This window comes from Sparus aurata, chromosome 15, assembly GCF_900880675.1.
Source record: "Sparus aurata chromosome 15, fSpaAur1.1, whole genome shotgun sequence".
Taxonomy (NCBI): Eukaryota; Metazoa; Chordata; class Actinopteri; order Spariformes; family Sparidae; genus Sparus; species Sparus aurata.
The window spans coordinates 17,734,972-17,755,298 of NC_044201.1; the positions used below are offsets into that span (position 1 = coordinate 17,734,972).

The 20,327-nt window shown below is 43.2% G+C and overlaps 1 long non-coding RNA gene across 2 annotated transcripts in view; it reads right to left on the bottom strand.

The window, feature by feature from the left end:
- LOC115596296 (uncharacterized) overlaps positions 1-20,327 on the bottom strand; it is a 74,638-nt gene that overhangs the window by 35,476 nt on the left and 18,835 nt on the right. For both annotated transcript variants that reach the window (XR_003986875.1, XR_003986876.1), the window contains one exon: positions 16,289-16,369. This is a non-coding gene — a long non-coding RNA (uncharacterized LOC115596296). The remainder of the gene's footprint in view (positions 1-16,288; positions 16,370-20,327) is intronic.

The window sequence follows — 20,327 nt, forward strand, 5'->3', positions numbered from 1 at the left end:
CCTACACATTTCCATCTCTCACTTCCTCCCCTTGTGCCCTTGGAGAGCACACTGTACGATAACAAATATGCTAATTATAGCGAAGTAGGGCCATTGTGCCCAAGGACCTCTGCGGTAATAAACACTTTAACAGCAGACATGGGCACAGACACACACACCCATACACACATATTGCGCTACCCTGTCGAGGCTATCTCAGCAAAGATACTTGGCAGTGTTGTTTGAAAGAGGAGATAGTGGCTCTTGGAAAAGCTATGTGTGTGTGTGTGTGTGTGTGGGTGGATGGGTGTTTACGTGTGTCTGTGTGTCTTTATTTCTTTATGGATCCATGTGTGATTGCTTTGTGTTGCAAAGTGTGTCAGTGAGTAACAGGCACCTCTCGCTCTGAAAGCCTTATCCTAACAATGTTTCCTTGTTCACTACACGGTTGAGAACAATCTAGAAGTGTTAATGAGTAAATATAGGATTTAAATTAATGACTGACAATGAGGCGCACTTGCTCGGTGTATGTGTGTGTTCTAAGAGAGGTGACATTGTAGTGAAGTGTGTTTCTGTTTGGAGACCAGCCCAGGAGTCTGTGAGGCCATCTGGATTGAAGATTGACCTGTCGTACCTGTGAATGATCTACAGCCCGCCGGAATCTCTCTCTCTCTCTCTCTTTCTCTCTCTCACACACACACACACACACACACACACACACACACAGCAGTTGTCGTCCATGAAGGCTTGCACAGAAGAACACGTATCAGACATTAAGTAATATGCACAAACCCACACAGAAACTCGAAAGCATGCACACGCGAGTACACAACATAGATGTGCGCGTGCGCACACACACACACACACACACACACACACGCTTCAACCCACACACGACCCTGCTGATAATCTCTGTGACCTTCACTGTGGCGGCAGACATGCACATGCAGGCACACGTACATGGAGAAACACACGTACAGGTACATTTACACACAAAGGAACACAGTAAGGTGCACATATACACAGCTCAGCAGACCACTTATAGCATTATGAAAAGTGCAAATGTTGACTTTTTAAAGTCTGATTGTTAATGTCATTTATAGGCACAGAAAGTGTTGGACATTGTTGAAACTACTGTTGTAAAGATTATAGCTATCAGATATGAACATTAAGCATGTTTTTTTTATGTACTGTGCATGTGTCGATTATGAGTGTGTTGCCTTATGACCACAGATTTATAGGTAACAGTGAATATGAACCTATAGCCAGCAGCTGGTTAGCTCAGCTTAGTGTAGAGACGGGAAAACAAGGGGGAAACAGCTAGTCTGGCTTTGGCTGAAGGTAAATCTCACAGCGACCGAACTCCAAGATGTTTCTGCTGGTGCTGGTAAACACTTACTTACATCCCCCCTGCTTCCAGTCTTTATGCTAAGCTAAGCTAACTGACAGATATGAGAGTGGTCATCATTCTTCTCATTTTAAGTTCGGCAGGAAAGCAAGTTCACAAATTTCAAAAGTATTCATTTAACATGTTAATGAAAGGATGATTTAGCACAAAAATGAGAGGTCAGGTCAATTTTACTTAAAGGTGCGATGTGTTATATTTATGTAAGAATTCAGTTTAGAATATTAAAAAAAAGAACGAACATGATCAAAAAATGGTGAATAAATAACAGAGTTGGCCTTATAGATGCAATACTTAAGAACTGGCCACCTTGAATTCATTTTGAAAACTGTACTCTGTTTACACGTCTGTGACTTTAGCTACCGTTAGCTTGTTGGCTCAGCTAGCCATGCAGCTAGCAGGACTACAGGGGAGTGTTAGTGTTAACACTGCTAGCACAGGATCTTTGGAACACTGGTAGAAAGAGTTTTTCGTGCCCCGGTACTGTGTTGCAGAGTTGTCTCTTGTTAGCATGCTAACCAGCTAGCCCTGACCTTCTCATCTCTTAATACCACTTTTACTTCAAGAGGCGAGGGTACAAATGTGCAAGACGTGAGTTGTCTTGATATCCCTTCCTGTTTTCCGTTAGGAGATGAATACAAGCAGTGTGTTTGGTGATATGCTGCCCCCTATATTTTTGGAGTGATGTGCGACAGGTGGCCAATTTTGACACATTACACCCTCAGGGAACAGTCCAAAATATTCAAATCCAGGCAAATGAGTATCGCCTGAATATGGAGAGCGCAGGATTAGAGGCACACAGAGCTCAGTCCTCTGGTTTGTAGTCAGTACTTCTTGCGAGGGTTAACCACACAAAAGTCACAACAGAAATTGGTTGAGGCTTCAACTTTGCCAGTTAACGTGCACCAATGTTGAACTAAACAGGAAGCCATTGAGCAAATTTGCTTCACCACCAGATCTGAATGAATAATTTGCCCCTTCGCTCGCATAGTTTGGAGGTGAATGGGAGGCCACTGTTTATATTGCACATGTGTACCTGCACCATAGAGAGGAGTCATATCTATCTATAATACAGGGAATCTCTGTCTGTCTGTCTGTGTGTGTATGTGTGTGTGTGTCAAATATCTCTGCGGATCAGGATCAGACTGACCTGAGACTTTCAACATGGCTGCTGTGTGGTTCAGTGGCGTGCAATTTAGCATTTGCTTGGACTGCAATGATACCGTTAATACATTATTTCATAAATGCTTTACAAATTCCATGAGCATTGTCCACCGGAGCCACTACAGTCACGCGCGCACCAGAGACAATCACTGCAGAGCTCAAGCCCACGACATACCTGAAGAAACAAGCGGATTTATACCTGCAGTGGTGCGAGCTCGACCAGGATTTTGCCGGCGGTTCGGTTCCGTTCTGTGCATCTAAACTGACTGTTGTGGATTAATGAGATGAAACAAGTCCAAGTCTGTTTGGGTCTGAGGAGTTCCGGAGACGCGCTGTGGATGTTCGGCCCACCGCCCGAGTTGACGGAGCGGACGCACTGGCACGTCCAAAACTGGATTTAGGGTAAATAATGTCCAACACGCTTTTTCGCGAACATTGCCGTTACGTTTGCTTTGTGTCTGGTGCAGGAAGAAACAGTAAAAATGTGCTTTTGTCACAAGTGGATTTATACCTGCAGCGGCGCGAGCTGGACCGGGATTTTGCAGGCGGTTCGGTCCCATTCTGTTCTGTTCATCTAAACTGATTGTTGTGGATTGTAATGAGATTAAACAAGTCCAGACCGAGTCTGTTCGGGTCTGAGGAGATCCGGAGACGCGCGGTCAACAAAGTGGGATCGGAATCTGTGGATGTTCGTGTTTAGCTAGCTGCTAGCCGCTAACCGACCCACACGGCCTACCTACCGAGTTGACGGAGCAGATGCACTGGCACGTCCAAAACTGGATTTAGGGTAAATAATGTCCAACACGCTTTTTCGCTAACATTGCCGTTACGTTTGCTTTATGTCTGGTGCAAGAAGAAACAGTAAAAATGTGCTTTTGTCACTAAAGTGTTCAAGCAGCAAGTTTGGTTGTTGAGGAACAGGAAGATGTGGGAGGGACATCGGCGGATGATTGACAGCAGCAGTGATGTGTTGGAGATGGCGACAGATATAGCGAGTTTTGAGAGTTGAGAGATTTGTGACATATAGCGTGTTTGGAGTGTATAGTTAGTGTGTTATGTAATATTTGGTGTGGTGTGTTCAGTGTGTAGTGGAGTCGTGTTGTGAGGCAAACCAAGGAGGAGACGGCTGAATGTGGAACAGGCAGGAATGAGCTGAGGAGCCTGAGGCATTGCCTGCATTTAAATGTAAATAGTTACACATAACTTTGTAAATTTCAAAAACTTATGCACCAATTTAGTAAACAACAATTTATATTTGCATTATAACTAATGCAATTGGTTCATTAAACATATTTGTGGTTTTCACAGTAAAAAAACAAACTTTTTCTACTCTGATTTTATGTTATTTTGTGATCTTAGGTCCATAGTGTTAATATAGTACCTTAAAATGAAAAAATAACTGTACAGTCACACATGTGAGGTTGTGCTAAAAATAATTACACCAAGTAAGGCAAGGTAAATAGTTTTTAAGGTGAAATATAATGGTATAATCAAAGTAGTCAAAAACAGCCAATTATATCCCTGACGTCCCACCTTCAAACACAGCCTCATTTGGCCATCCATGAAAAAGCTACTTAACCTCCCACTTTTCTATAGGAATACATGCTTCCTACGGGCAATGCACTAGTAAGACTAATAATAAAAAAAAGAAGATAATAATAATAATGATAATAAAAACTTAATATTAACCTGTGTTTACATCCAGACACAGCAGCCATGACTGGAATGCCACCAGTGAAACCATTAAGGGTCAACAGCAGGTCATAGGTCACAACATCAGTGGGAAGGTGAGAGGAGGAGGAGGAGGGAGAAGATGAGAAGAACAGAATGGCCGTAGAGAGGGAATACGGAAGACGTAAACAGAAACAGAAGTGTGGCAAAGTGAGGATGACACACTTCTTTTAAACAGCTGAGCAGCACTCCTGCCGGTCTTGCTAGTCCCTACATGTGATTTGATGTATTGCTGTGTGTGTGTGTGTGTGTAAATGACAGTGGGAGAGCAACAGACACAAAGCAGCTAACTAAACAACAGCAAAAGGACAAAGCTGAGTAAAAGTGCAGCTCTGCTCTAGAAATAGCAAATGGCCTCACAGTGGATAAACCAGATGGGTGGCACACGCTTGCACACACACACACACACACACACATGCAGACCGTGCAAACCACTTTGGACTGGTGTGTGTGTCCAGGTTGTGGTTTGACGGATGAACTGATGATGGCCATTTCAGGAGGATCAACCTTTAACCAGAGACTACTGTACACAAATACACAAATAGACCCAGGCACAGTGAAAGCACTCAACTTTAATTTGGAACATTAACGTCGAGCTTGGGAAACTGCACCAAAAAGAGGAGGATTTTAGGAAGCGAGCGAAACCTTACGTGTGTGTTTGTGTGGACGGTTTTATGCCTGAGTGGTCATTTCAGTATATGGGCTGGCACTTTACATGCCCACCACATGCATATAAGATGCTCAGTCAGACAGAGCTGTCATTTCTAAACATAAACACTGCAGCATGTAATATAGACTGTGTGTAGAGGCCGAGTTATGTGTGTGTGTGTGTGTGTGTTTGTGTGCGTCTTTGGCCGTCTGTTCAGTTTCAAGGACGGGTTAAACACTGCTGTCTTTATATAGCACCAGCAATTCAGCAAGTGTGCGTGTGTGTGCGTGTATATGTGTGTGAGAGTGAGGAACTCAGTGAATGGCAGAGAGAAATAGTGTGTTTGTGAGAAAGCAAGTGTAGAAAGATACTTGTGATACCATCAGTTTCTTTGATAGTGAGAACATTGGGCGGGAAAAAGAAGTGTGTGTGTGTGTGTGTGTGTGTGTGTGTGTGTGTGTTAGTGTGAGCATGTAAACTCCTGCATGTCCTTGGGCCTTTCAGCATAGCTTTGTGCCCTGCTGTCAGGGCAGTCATAAAAGCGCATGAATCAGCCCAAGCGTGTGTGTGTGTGCGGCGCGCGCGTGTCTTTGCTTGTGCATGCGCAGGAGTATTTTTCCATTCAGGTGTGAAAAAACAGACAGCGCTGACAGAGAAGACGATGACTCATCTGACCTGCATTTCACACACTCATTGCACTTGCCTGGGAAATAAACATATCACTGTTATTTTCAACACTTGTATATGTCTGCCGTGGAAGGATGTACTGTAGATTGTATAGAAGGCCTGTCAGGTGTTCAGGTGTTCGTGGGGGGGCATTCTGAGCTCTGTGAACAGCTAAACGTGCCTCTGACCTTGTAGTGTAGCCATTGCCTCTGAATGGTTAGTTTATTTTATAAATACTTGTGAAACCCTTTGGATGGAGATTAGCATTAAATTGTCCAAGACAGGTCTTTTGGACCATGAAAGGTGTTTTTTAATGCACCTGGCAACAAGATTTTATTTATTATTGAATTAATTACTTTCTGGTGTATCAGACACGTCCTGTTTCCTAGTAGTGCAGACGATCTTAGCTTGCACGAACTTAGCATTGGAGTGTCACATAACACTGTTATCAATCAGGAAGACAACACATTCTTCTAATAAACAGCTGAATATGTCCATTGGCAATGACTCCCAAAACAACATATAAGACAACTGGAGAGTTCTACGAACTGGGTCACATGGTAAAAGCTTTGAAACGATCACTGTTTGGTTGAGGTTATTCTGTTATGTAAGTCGAAATAACAACCCATGATATCCTGGGTGAAAGTCCTGGGTTAGGGTTTGGTCTCCTCCCCAACTTTGTTACTCTAATACTACGTCACCTGCCTTCCTCCTTTACTGCTGTAATGACTGCACTGACCACTAGAGGCTGATGCCCCCCGATAAGCATAAATATGGTGTCCTATAAGGTCGTTTTTCTCGAGTCTTATCGACTAGCACAATAGCTTACATTATGTGACAAGTCATATCCTAGAAAGTAGTTGAGTAGCATATAAGCATTTATTTGTTGCCTTACCTTGCTAAAGTATCTAGCTTGCACTGTTTAAAGACTTATAATTACGTGACAAGCGACACCTGTCCTCCCCCACCCCCACCCACCCACACTGTTACACACTGTTTCATGTCTGCAGCTCGGAGAAACACGACAAGCTCATAGCTCTGCTGTCTCTGCTATGCCTGGAATGACAGAAATGGCCACTTGTCAGTCAACTGAATCAGTGCACCCGTTTTTCTGGGCATTCAGCAAAGTGAAGCACCACCTAATAATGAACCATTTTGGCCCTGTCTGTGAGGTCATAACTGACATTAGCACTTCAACTCAGGTTGTTTTTCTTTGGTATATGTCTTTTGAGGAGGCGTAAAAAAAGAAAACATTCTTTTGCTGGCCTTATTGACTGTCCTGTCTGGTTCCTAGGAACAGTTTCAGAAGTCTAGACGTGATACAGATCACAAGTTCTTTGCTGATTTATGGCTCTGTCACATCTACCCTGTGACAGATACAAGCATTGTATGTGATTACACTGAATAATACAAATCAAACACAGCCAACCGCAGGTTGATACATGTACCCTGTGATACACACCCATTCTGTGTATTCCGGTAGGTCCTGCTCAAACACTGCTGTCTGCTCCATGTTGTATCGAGTAGATTCCAGGTCTCGGCTAAGTAGAGACCTTGGATATTGTCACACAGATGAAATATGAGCGGCCACAGGTATGTTCCTCTTAACGCTGAGCAGTGTGAGGGAACACTGTGGTTATTAAGTTGGCCTGATAACAGGAATGAAGGAAACCCTATTATCTTAATACTGTTAGTCGTCTCATGTTCCTGCCCTTGGCTTTCAAAGGGGGTGTTTTGGGCTTTTTTGTTGTTTACATGTACTGAAAGATGTCAGGTCACAAGCCTAACTGTGTAAAGTGAGATGTGAAAAAAGTTTTGTAGACTTTTTGTCGTGTTTAATATTTATAATGATAATATACGTGATTCAGAAATGGGCCCATCTTCATAATACTAACTTTAGTTTTGGCACTTCAAGTATATTTTGATTCCAATACTTTTACGAAAGCAAATTGTGAATGTAGATCTCTTTTTTGTAAAGACTATTTCTAAACTGTGTGAAACATCTGAGTATGTCTTCCACCACAGGCCATTAGTGGTTATGATAAAATTAAACTCACCAAAGTTACTGCTCAGACCTTGGAACATGACATTCTGAGCATGACTGGCTGTAAACAAATCCCCAAGCTAGCCAAAATGATTTATTGCAACTATTTTTAACCAGAGTTTTCCTTTAAGAACCACTGCTCCTGCTCGACTAGTGAATTATTACCTTCACACTGAGCAAATGGTTGCAGACTGGGAAACTGTCACATGATTTATGATATATCTAGTGATGAAAGTAACGAAGAAGTAGGCCTATGTGAGAAAAAATGAAGGAGCACAGTGTTTTTTTTAATCTCATCTTATTTGAACCGTGACAAAGGTTTGAACCGTGACGGCCGTTAGCCGTGCATCTAGCCGTCCAGACTGGGAGCTCAGGGCACCAGTGTTGTTGCTTGATCACTAGCACAGGAGTGTTGGACTGGGAATGGCTGAGGCTAGCTAGTTAGCATGCTAACTTCAGCATCTCTGCATGATGTCAAAACATTTATTTCTTCACATTTTGTTGATACTTTGAGATGATTTTTGAATGTTTTTCGACTAAAATCCCTACCTTTAGAAGCCAACTTCATGAGAAAGACCATACAATGTGATGACTGAGAGTAACCTTCCCTAGAAATCGTTGGCAGTTTGGTGAACTGAACCTTCAGTGGTGGATGTGGCAGTTGTCTGTCTGCCCGTCTCTTTCTCTCTCTCTCTTTGTCTTCCTCTCGGCCAATTGCATAAACACACTGCCACCTTACAAACACATGAGCTCTCTCAAACCCACACCTTAAACACACTGGCACACTGGCAATCACACACACAAACCAACATGAACACACCTCTTCACACACACTAGCTTTTGTTTGGACCCAGCGCTGCATGCCAGTGAAAACAATGTTGATTTGTGAGAAACAGGCGGGAGCTGACCTATCCTTGATATGACAGGTGCAATAGCAAAGCCTATCACATTACACCTGTAATCATTAACCACTTGTAGCCCACTTTGTGTGTGTGTGTGTGTGTGTGTGTGTTTGTGTGTTTCTGTGTGGGTGCATAAACGGTTGTCTCAGTCAATCACTCAGTCTGTCTTTCTTATGCAACAGGTCAGTGCTTTTGTTGACAAATGACCTTATCAGGTCTCTTTACACAGTGATGTCATTCCCAGGTGTGTGTGTGTGTGTGTGTGTGTGTGTGTGTGTGTGTCTCTGTGTGTGTCAGTATAGGCTAGTGTGTATCTGTGTGCTTTGGCTCAGAGGGACATAGAGGTCATTTGTGCAAATGCACTTGAAATCTAAATTGGCAACTGTGGAAGTCAAACATATATACTTACTTTAGCGCCATGCGGAAGATTTATGAAATCACTTTGACTCCCGTTTGAATCCATCTTACCTCTCCCTAAAAAGATGAATCATTTTCTAGGAGAACATGGCCTGGCAAGTTCACTGAATCAACAGTCTTATCACCCCACTAAGAAAAATGTGAAGACCAGGAATGTTGTTTTAATCCTTGTGAAAACACTGCTGTCGTTTTTAAATCTAACATTGCCTTTATCCTCACGGAAAGTGATTGATAATCTGGAAAGAGATTTGTGATAATCACAGAGTGAAAAGGTCACATGGTTGAATGCCACGTCAATCAATGGTCAATCTAAGGTATCCATGATGTTACATAATAAACCCATTTTGGTAATGGCCTACATGGTGCTCTCAAGTTGTGCTGGTGTTGATTGAACAGTCTATCAATACTCAGTGCGCTGGGAATTTTACCATAAACCTTTAATGTTCAATAATAATGATTTTTGGACATGTTTGCAGCATTAGCTCTAAAGATAACAGTATCAGTCAGTCATGAATGAATTACATGAAACTGGCTTCAAATCCATGACGAGTTACATGAGGCACTTTTTGTTTCCAACTCAAAAGTTCCAAGACCACAAAGTAATTGCATGTAACTGATTTCCAACACCTTGAAAGAATAACATATTTTCTGGTTTTCAGCCTGATGTCCTCAGGCTGCTCTGCCTCAACTTGCTATGATTCATGGAGCTTCCTGCTGGAGAGAAAGCTTTCCTTGTTGCTAAAATAACTGCTAACTACTACCTGTAGCTACTGTTCACTAGTGAGCTCAGCTAACTCAACTAGCCAAGCAGCTGGCAGACTCTCCCTGGACTGGGAGCTTGAAAGCAACAGGTGAATGTGGGTATACACACTGAGGATGTGGACAGAGATAGATAGTAGGACATAAAGAGAGAGTAAATGTGCTAGATGCCTGACAAGACTAAATCTAGGACTGGCTTTCAGACATTGCAGAGAGCTTTTGGAAATAAGGCTGTAAGACAGAAGCCAAACTGGCTGTCTTGCCACGATTAGCTGCTATGTCTTGTGTTGATGTTTGACTGTCTAGCTAGTTGTTTTTCTTTTTACTTTGAGTAGTGTAAAAATATATGCATGTGTACAGCTGTTCAAATTTAGAACAATGGTGTATAATAATAAAATGCAATCTAAAACTGTAGCACAGCCAAACCATGAACAAAATACTGCAACTACTGGCCTTTGTGTCGAGTGCTAATAAGCAAATGTAAGCTAAAATTTCTAGTGTTCTGTACTAAGATGGGGAACATGGTGAACATTATAGCTACCAAACATCACAGCCTGACTGCCTTACATTCTGCTAGGCCACATATAGGGTGGAGTACTTTCTGCAGAAGAATTGTTAATTGCCATTGGACATAAATTAAATTGTGTGACGCAGAATTGTTCACTTACCTTCGACAGGAACTGGGAAATTTGTACCAGATTGGTTGTCTATGGAAGGTGTCAAGAGTGAACTGACGTAAAGGCAACATTCTGATCCCATTCAATATGCGCACATGATGGATGATCACGGAGAAAGATTAGCTTTTAATGCCGTATCAGCTGAATACAAGTCTTGAAGTATAGAAGTAAAAGTGGTGCCAAGGATAACAGTAGGTGCAGAAAGAGTTAAGTGCAGTCAGAAGGTGTTGTACTGGTTATTTTCCATCCTCTTACTGAGATGTGACATCCGATAAACCTGCAGTATGTGTCTAATGTTAGTCTTGGAGCAGCATGGGGGAATCTCCAGCTGCCCAACTCTGTTTAGTCAAAATTTTTAGCCAAGCACCTGCTCATTACCGCACACAAACACAAACCTAATACACACCCCCTTTTTATCCTGACACACACACACCCACTGACACAAGAAAAACTCCGAGGTGCCAAGGAATTCCTGTCTAATTGTAGAGCTCAGGTAAATTAACTATGACAAGTGCAAACCAATCTCTCTCTCCCTCGCTCTCTCTCTCGACCCCTCCGTCTCTCTCGGTGTCTTTGTTTGGCCTCCATTGAGCTCTTACATAACTGTGTTGGTGAGAACCTGCTGGCTGTTCAAACAGGTCTGCATCACAGAGGATTAGAGGCTGATGGACACGACCCACATACTGAGACACCTTTCTGCAGGTAGCTGTCAGCCTGTCACCCCCACCCCCTGTGACACACACACTCATTCACTCACATACACACACACACACACACACACACACACACACACACACACACAGATACTGTATACACATGCCCGCACAGAGGACTGTGCTCCAGACATGTTTGAGGATCAGGGCGTTACATAGCTAATAAATGGCTGTCAGCGGTGAAACAGGTGACTGCAGTGGAATACATCTTACAGTGAAACCTGTCTCAAGGCCACAGATAGACTTTCCATTGTTCTGCCCCATCTTTTGTTTGAGGCATGACTCATTTCAGATAAGAGGCTAATTCAGATTCTGCATTCGCGCTCTGAGACTTTCCATTGTGCGACTTGTTTTCATAATCTAGAGAAGGAAGCCGCCTCGAGAAAGTGTTGGAAAATTATGGGACATGTTGTCTGGTTGATGTTTTGTGTCTCTTAACAAGAATCAAACGAAAACACCAAAACAAACAGTGTGTTAGTCTGTTCCTCAGTACTTTCCAGTTTCCCCTGTTGCACTCAACCCCGAGTCTATTTGTTCCTACTGAAGAGATAAATCTTTAGTAGGTCACGCACAGGTGGAAAAGTTATTTAGAAACTTTTGCTAGAGAAGCTACGTGACACTCTTCATTTAAAAGAAGTTAAGCTCAACTAGCAACAGTACATTTTTGTTGAGAGTAATCTGCTGTATCTGTTTATTCACCTTATTACAAGACGGCGTGCCATTAAAATGATTGTGAAGCTGTTCATTTATGGTAAAGAAGTTACTTAATGTTGCTTTAAAGAGAAATTAAAATATAGTTCCACACTGCTACAGAGCAGAAAAACTAGCTCGCTGTTGGTTCGATGTTTTTAACACGCAACAGGGATATGTAGTTTTGTGTGTAACATTGCCGCACCTCAACACTCGTCATGTACATACTGTGCCATTTTTTTTAAACAGCTTAGTCATTTCGTATTACAGCTTTCGTTGTAATTTTAATGTGTATTATTTTGGCAGGATCAGTGTTTGCTGGATTGAGTCAGAATGAAATACAGTTATGGTGATAAAGGAATGTGTAACCCAACGCAAAATACAGAGAAATGCAGAGTATCACCAACCTTAATATTCAATAATCTATTTTACGAAAAAGCAGCCAGCTACTGATGGTCTTGTGCCGATACTCCATATCTTTATGTCATCTTTGGAGCAAAATATTCCCAAAATCACAGTATTTACATTTTAACCTGTCACGTTCAGACATCTCTCTGCATACCATGATGGGCCAAAAGTTCACTCCACTAGAGCCTGAGCTACCAATTATAATTATTAAAAATCAATATTCATGCGTATCTGATTGAAGCCCAATAAAACTGTCACATTAAATTACATTTAATTAAACACATTTAAAAGGACTCCCATCATATCTCACGTGAATGACTATGAGAGTGTTATTATTGAAGATCAGTATCTGCAACAGATGACATTAAAAGTTATAATTGGTCCAACCCTGACAACATAACAAACAGACACATAAACATGAGGTCATGAGTCACACTGTATTTATTGGTGCTCTCGGCGTAACCCTGCCCAGGAAGCCAGATTAGTAGGGCTGTACCGCATCATACCAAAGAGTTAAGATAAACACAGGTTGTCTGTTCATATTTATCTCTGATTTGCAGCTTCATTGACAAAAGTTTAATTAGCCTGCTGGCACCGACTTGACCCAGCTGGTACTTCAGGCAGGGAAGAACGAAATGGTAAATTCAGGACCTTATGGAACACACGTTCAGAGAGACACGCTGTCGACATGATGATGTGCGGCCATCAGCGGGTAATTACAGCGATGGGAGAGTGGCGCACAAGCAATCAGCGTGCCTGGTGTGACAGTGGTCACGTCTACATGACCTGTTGAACAGACGGACAGCAGCAAGGATTGTGTGTGTGTGTGTGTGTGTGTGTGTGTGTGTGTGTGTGCGCAATACTCGACTGCTTGTGATAATGAGTATATGTGTGTCTCGGACACATGTGCATTAATGTGTGTGCGTGTGTGTGTGCGTGTGTGTGTGAATACACTGTATTTATGTGGTGTCTGTTGCCTGTTTATCAATGTAAAAGCAGACAATCAGAGGAAGCAACTCCAGGAACAATAGATCAGCTGCTAACACCATTAAAGCTAAACCAGCTTCCTGTTTAACACTTTTCCACCTCAGCTAGCAACTTCCCGCGAAAGATCAGTCGTCACACTTAATATGTTGAGAGTCATCGATTAAATAGTTTTATCAAATATGCTTATTTGTTTCCTTGCCACTCTGTACCACTGTTCCTTACAGTACGTCTGTTCAGCATGAAGCAACAGCTAGCGGCTAGTTAGTTCAATTTAGCATCAAAGTGATGGAAAAAAACACACATTTTTGTTATGTTACGTGTTAATCAGCGAGCTTTAGGGCTGCTAGTAGACTATTGTTTTGCCTTTGGACAGATCCAAGCTAACTGTGTCCCCTGGTTTCCAGTTTTTATGCTAAGCTAGGCTAACCCGCTGGTGGCTGTGGCTTGATATGTAACAGAAAGACACAGGAAATGTGTAGCACTCCTCACAAAACTCTAAGCAAATAAGCAAACATACGTTTTTTCCCCAAAATGTTTCATTCGGCCTTCCTCCCAGAATTGGTATCATATCAGTGTGTTAAAGTCCCAAAAACTGAGTTTAACTCGCGTTTGACAAAATGTTTCTAATTTAACAGACTACAACAAAGATAACAGAGTTCAACCGCACACATTTATAACTTTGACCAGATGCCACGTCAGCGGTATCATTTGAGTCAAGTGCCCCACGCAGGTTCTGTGCATTTTCATTAATCACACCACTGGTAATAGTGATGACACGGGAGATTCCAGTATGTGGGGACACTTACTAATACAATGACTGATGAAAAAAATATACCGTACGTACAATCAGCACTTCTGCACAATAACATCACATTTCAGGGGAGAAGGGGGGTAAATGTTTGTCATTGTTATCAGTTTCGGTAGTAATGTAGTTTCTTTGGTTTCCTTTGGTAAAGCAGAAAAGATGACGTGATGGTTCAAAGAAAAACCCACTGAGAATGCTTGCAAAACAAGAGCTATAGCATATACATTACTCAAAAGTAGATCTAGGACTGATCTGCTGAATTTATATATCCTTATGAGAACACTCGGTGAAGATAGTGGAACACACACACACACACAAACACAGACAGACACACACACACACACACTCATAAAGGAAGGAACAGAGGTCTGACATTTTTACACAAGATGTGACTAGTCGTACTTATGAGCCTACATACGTTTGTTGGCATATTTTTTCGTGTGAATGTTACAGATAGTGAGCAGGTGTGGTGAGATTGTGTGTCATCGTGGGGACCCTGCACTCTGCACACACTCACAGAATCAGCTGAGCGTAGCCTCCAAAACCGCAGGCCTGACTCACCACGCGGTTGTTATTCTTGTTGTTGTTCGTGGGCTCTCTGTCGTTCCACGGCCGTCACCTTTGCTCTACTGTCTCCCCGAGGGCGAGCTTGCCTTCTCTATGTACTCCCTGGCCTCCCTCTCTCTCCATCTTTCGCCTGTATTTTCCTCCTCGTTCTCTTTTATCTGGAGTCGGAGCGGGGCTTCCTGCCTAACAATTGGAGGAACCCGGCAGTCAGAGGTGTCACGCTCTCTCATCTCCCTGTATCTCTGTCGCATGCATAGATAGAGCACACACACACACACACACACACACACACAGACAGCTGGCGAGATGAGGGAATTCTACAGGAAGAGCTGGTTCCTGTTCAGGAGTTCACGGATGATGACCGTTTCAACTAGGGACATGAGTGTGCGTGTGTTTGTGTGTATATAGCTTCAACAGTTTACAATGGCTTCAAAAGTTGGGTATCACAGGATTTCAGTGAAAAGAGGTCGTTATCACAGCATGGACAAGTTTTATTGGGACACTTCCAGTTTATAACAACCCGCCACTTGCATGTTCTTTTTTTATTATCGGCCATCAAGACAATGATGAATGTGATGATAAAGTTTTGCTCCCACAAGTAACTAATGTTTTTTTGGTATGAAACGACTTAAATTCAAGGGTCAGTCAGACAGGTGTTCTCCAGATCAACTAAACTTCTGGAATCATTACCCAAACTGTGTACAGTATATTGTAATCATCAATAGCAGTTTACAGACCACGTTCCTGGTCCAACTTTGACCTGCCATACTTGCTTTAATTGTAGATGAACAGTTTTTGTTATACGTTGAGGGATAGGTGCCATTTCCACTGTTGTTTTGGAGCTTGGAGTGACCACAGGGAGATCTGCGGAGTGATTGTATTGGAAAAACATTGTCCAGTGGCGATAAATAGAGGAATGGACATAGTGTCAAAGCAGAGTATTAACTGAGGGATAAACTGTGTCCATAACTATGTTTAACTTTTAGTTGTTGTCAGACAGTCCCATGTGTGTTGCAAAGTCAATGAGCAACAAATTATGTCTGTTGACAACCAGACCTTCCAAAATATAGATACATTTAAAACTACACTGGCAATCAGTAGAGCACAAACCTCCACCAAGGCCAAACAGTCCCCTTTTGTACTCACTCATAGCCACCATTTATCCTTCATCCAAGTTTCGTGGAAATCCATTCAGTTTTTGTTTTTTGGGGGGATTCTGCTGACCAACCAACCAGCCAACCATCCAACAAACGGACACAGGTGGAAACATGAACTCCTTGGCAGGGTTAATAAAACTTTATAGATACACAGCAGACATGGGCCACAGCCGAGCCACAGATACTGTAGAAACTGAAGCAATTAGCATTGACCGGTCCCCAGCAATGTTTGTCAGTCGACCTCTGTGGTGAGTGAGTCCACAGGCATCACTGTGCTTGTACAGTTCACAGGATCTGAAACCTTCACACACACCACAGCTTTCCAACGTTGGAATTATATCCAACAATTTTCTGAAAATATCCAAAAAGGGGCAAAAAATTATGCCCCTTTTTATTTTGGCAGACTTTTGACCAAGTCTTTGATTGTAGACAGTCGGACAGTTCGGTTATTTGCTATTTATTTGTAGCTTTGTTAATAGTTACTATCACTACCCTTTTAGGTACATCCACTTTTAGTCTTACCCCAAAATAAAGTGACTTAACTCTTTCCTGTGCTTGTGTTTCCTACCTTGTCGTTGTTTTACTGATGTTGGCATGTTCCCAGATCTCTGCAATCCTGTAGAATAGTCCGGTAGAATATTCTCATGACCTGTGGCAGAAACACAGGAATGATCTTTAAGAATTCATATGTATCTGTCTAAGGAGTGCGGAAAACATACAGACAGACAGAAGAGATAGACAAACAGAGATATAAAAAGGCATTCAGTCCACTGGTTGAGGTTAGGGGAAATCCTACAGCTGCTCTATTGGACAGCACTTTGTTTATCAGCTGCATTTTCTACAGCAGTCTGAAGCGGTCATGGTGACTGTGTAAAGTTTGTCTTTTTCCAAGCTGTGGGTAACCAAGTCCTGCATGTCTGAAATGCAGGCCTTTCGCAAGTTCGTGTGTGTCTGTCTCAATGCCGCAAGTGATTACACTCTGTTCTAACAGGTTAAATATGCTTTTTAATAATGATTTCATGGGAAAACAGAATCGTAACAACTCATGACTGACCTTACCTAACACGGTCACACAGAATCAGCGCACAGAGTATACACACACACACTGGAAAACAGCTGGAGGTTGCCCTGGGTCCAGTGGGCCACTGTGTTGATTGACAGGTGCTTTAACAGGCCGTGATTGGCTCTAATCTCACCTGAGATGGACCGGTCGCTGACCAACGTCTGCGGTAACAACACTTGACACACACGCACACACACGGATACACTCATACACACACCTACCTAACCCCTTTGCCTCTCTGCACTAACAATACTCCCTCAATGTCTCCAACTGTGTCCCTCCAAATTTCGTCCATCCCATGTTCATTTGGAAATGAAGACATTCTGTTTGATCTGCATAGGAATTTCCCTCTCTCCAATCTCTAGGACAGAGGGAGAGAAAGTCGCACAATGTACTAGTTAAAAAGACTTGGTCTCCATTGAAACTGGGCCCTCTAAACTCCCTGTAGAGCCCCCGGGGCCCCCATTACGGTTCTGGCCTCTATAGAAGGAGCTGCGGCGCTGAACACTGGGCCTCCTTGTATTCTCCCGGTGCCCCAACCGAGAGCCATTGACAAGCCCCACAATGTCCCGAGCGCTCCTTTACAGTAGAGAAGGGCTCTTTTCTCTAAAGGGTGGCTCGGGACTCAGAGAGGGGGACCTATTTTTTCACAAGGAGCCCTCTCCAATAGAGGCATCTGCAATCTGTTGCTTGCCCCCAGCCTGGTCCAGCCCCTTCTCCTCTTCAGCTCCTTTTTATTGCCAACCGGCCGCAAACAAGGACAAATCGACCATGAATTCCTCAGCGCCTGGCAGGCGCTGCCCGCTCCAGCTCTGTAAACCCTCTCTCTTTTTCTCTTGTACTTCCCTCTCTCTCCAAGCATTCAATCTCCCTCCCTCGCTCTCTAGCACTGCCTTTTGTGTTAAAAAAAGCCCCCAAGGCCTGTTTTTTCCGAAACTACCCTTTTACTTCTCTCCCGCTCACTCCTCATGTGTATCTTTCAACTGCTTCCCACTCTCTCTCCGGGAGTGAAGTGGCAAATACAGGAGGTGAGAGGGCTAACGAACAGAGTTCCCAATAAAAGGCCTTTATATGGAGCTGGTGAATGGGAATCTGTTTTACAGGGCATCCACCCATCTACCAGCAACTCCATCCCATGTCCCTTTCCCCTTCTGTGAGAGATAATACAGATATAAAACAAGAGAGGGGAAAACAATCCTTAACCAAGGTGTGTTATAGTTGGTGATGACTACTGCAAACTAAAATTGTACCTCATTACAAGTGCTTTAAGTCGACGCGTTGCTAAATGCTAAACTTGGATTTTGCCATTCAGAATTCTTTGGGAAAATCAAGGAATATTTCAACTGAAAAGAACATATCAGCCTGTCTGCCATGCCTCCAATAAGTTTCCGTCAGCATCAGTATGTCTGTCTTCCTGTCTGTCTGTAAAGGAACTTCCATGTAGTGGCTTGGCTGCTGAGGGCCGCATAATAGCTGCTGTATAATGGGAGTGCGGGCTCAAAGGAGGCTCATTCAAGCCTGAACACCATTTAAACCCACCTGTTTTCCTCCTCCTCCTCCTCTCCATCCTCACATCCTTCCTTTACACAGGCGCAGAGTGGAGTTCAAGGGGCTGTATAGCTTGCTGTATGGCCTCTGATCACACATAGAGAGGCACACACAGACGCTGGGTGTTTAACATCAAAGCTCAATATGCAGTCCACATATAGCAGCCATGTGAAGCTCTGCCAGCCTAGCTGTCCAGCACAACAGATGGAGATTCAAATTTACATTCAAATCCAACAGGTGCCCAGCAGCTTGGATGGTATGACTGGTCCAACGTTGACTCTCAGAATAGTGATGATGATGATGATGATAAAGAATTGTATTATTATGTCATGCATACAAATATGTCCACAATACAAGGGCTCACAAAACTCCACAAAGTCACAGTGTAGCACAATCCAGCTATACAATTTGATGTATGTGACCAGTGAGCTTAAAGGTGCGATATGTAAAAACTGGGACGGGACAGGACGGGGCTATCTGGTTACACAATATACACAGATCATAATGTCAAAACTGCTAGTTCTTCACAGTCCTATGATAATTTTGGTTTTAGTGAGTTAATTTTTTTTTCAATGTTTTCAACTAAAATTATTACATAATTGCTCCTTTTAAATCTACATTTTCATCTGCATTCCCTTGGCTGACAATAAGAAAATAATAAAACATACAGTACCTAAAGTAACAGAACGGCATCAAACTGAACAAACAGGACAGGACACATAACACAGTTCAACCTGCCGCAGAAATGAATAACAGCCAACAGCTACCTTCAGTGTCAAAATCAGGCTGATGCAGCGATGGTGAACCTAAACAGTAAATGAATGGGCCTTAATACCAGAAGATGATTATGGATGCTAAAAAGCCAATATTTTCAGTGGCGTCACACTTATGAATGCTGAAACGCAGACTTGAAACAACGACCACTGGCCACCCGAAAGTCCGGTCACAAACGTGCACTGAACGGGATGAGACACTCTTTGTACACATGTCAGTGTACAAACTGAACCGTATCTTTGGTTTGCAAAAACATTAACTGCTAACATTTTATTCTGATAACTATAGTTGATGATTAGATGGTAGAGTTTTCCACTGCGAGCGATGCCTTTCCCATAGCTTGTGGTAATTTGATCCATTGGTTACATAAAAATGATTAAATAGCAGCTTTTAAAACATTAAACTAAAACAACCATTCTGACTTTTGATCGCCCACACACCATTATATAGCTGGTGGAAAAGAAGGACTAATAAGAGAAATCAATGTAATCTAGGACCTTGGTCACACAAGCCCTCTGTCAAGGCCACTCTCATCGTCTTTCCTCCTCCCTCGCCCTCTGTAAAGCCCAGGGGATCCAGTCATCCAAGGCCACTCCTCTGTGCACATCTGCTGTGCTGGACAGCCAGGCTGGCAGGCGAGGCGAGGGGCCGATTTGGGGCCCGATGGTCAGGGTACTTGGCTTTGGAAAGGCTTGGGGGGCTGGCGGCTGGACGGAGGGGGGGTGAGATGCCTCAGAGCAGTGTGCGGGCTTCCATGGAGATACTGTCTTACAGTGTTTACAACCTCCCAATAGCGTGTCCGACCTCTCCTCCCCATCCCTCTATCCCTCCACAGGCCCACTGTGTTCTTCCTCTTCTAATGTAAATGTCGGGGGCTGGCAGTCTGATGAGTGTGAGTGTGTGTGTGTGTGTGCGTGTGTGTGTGAGGGTGGGTGAGTTGTTTTGGTGATTCTCTGCCTTCCCCTCTGTGTTGGAGCGGTGCTTTACGGTGTGAGCCTTTCATTTTATAACTTTCTCTCTCCCCTTTCTCTCAGTTTTATAAGAGGTTCTGTTCGTCCAGGCCTGCTGCCCACAAAAGTCTGGTGTGGGCGCAATTCGGCATTCACACTGCCACCTATTAAAGTGAGTGAAAGGTGGCCGGGCTTAAGAGTGCTGTCTGGCCCTGAGCAGTGGGCACCTGGTCGTGTCCATGTGCCAGCCTGGTCCCCAGGCCAAGAACATC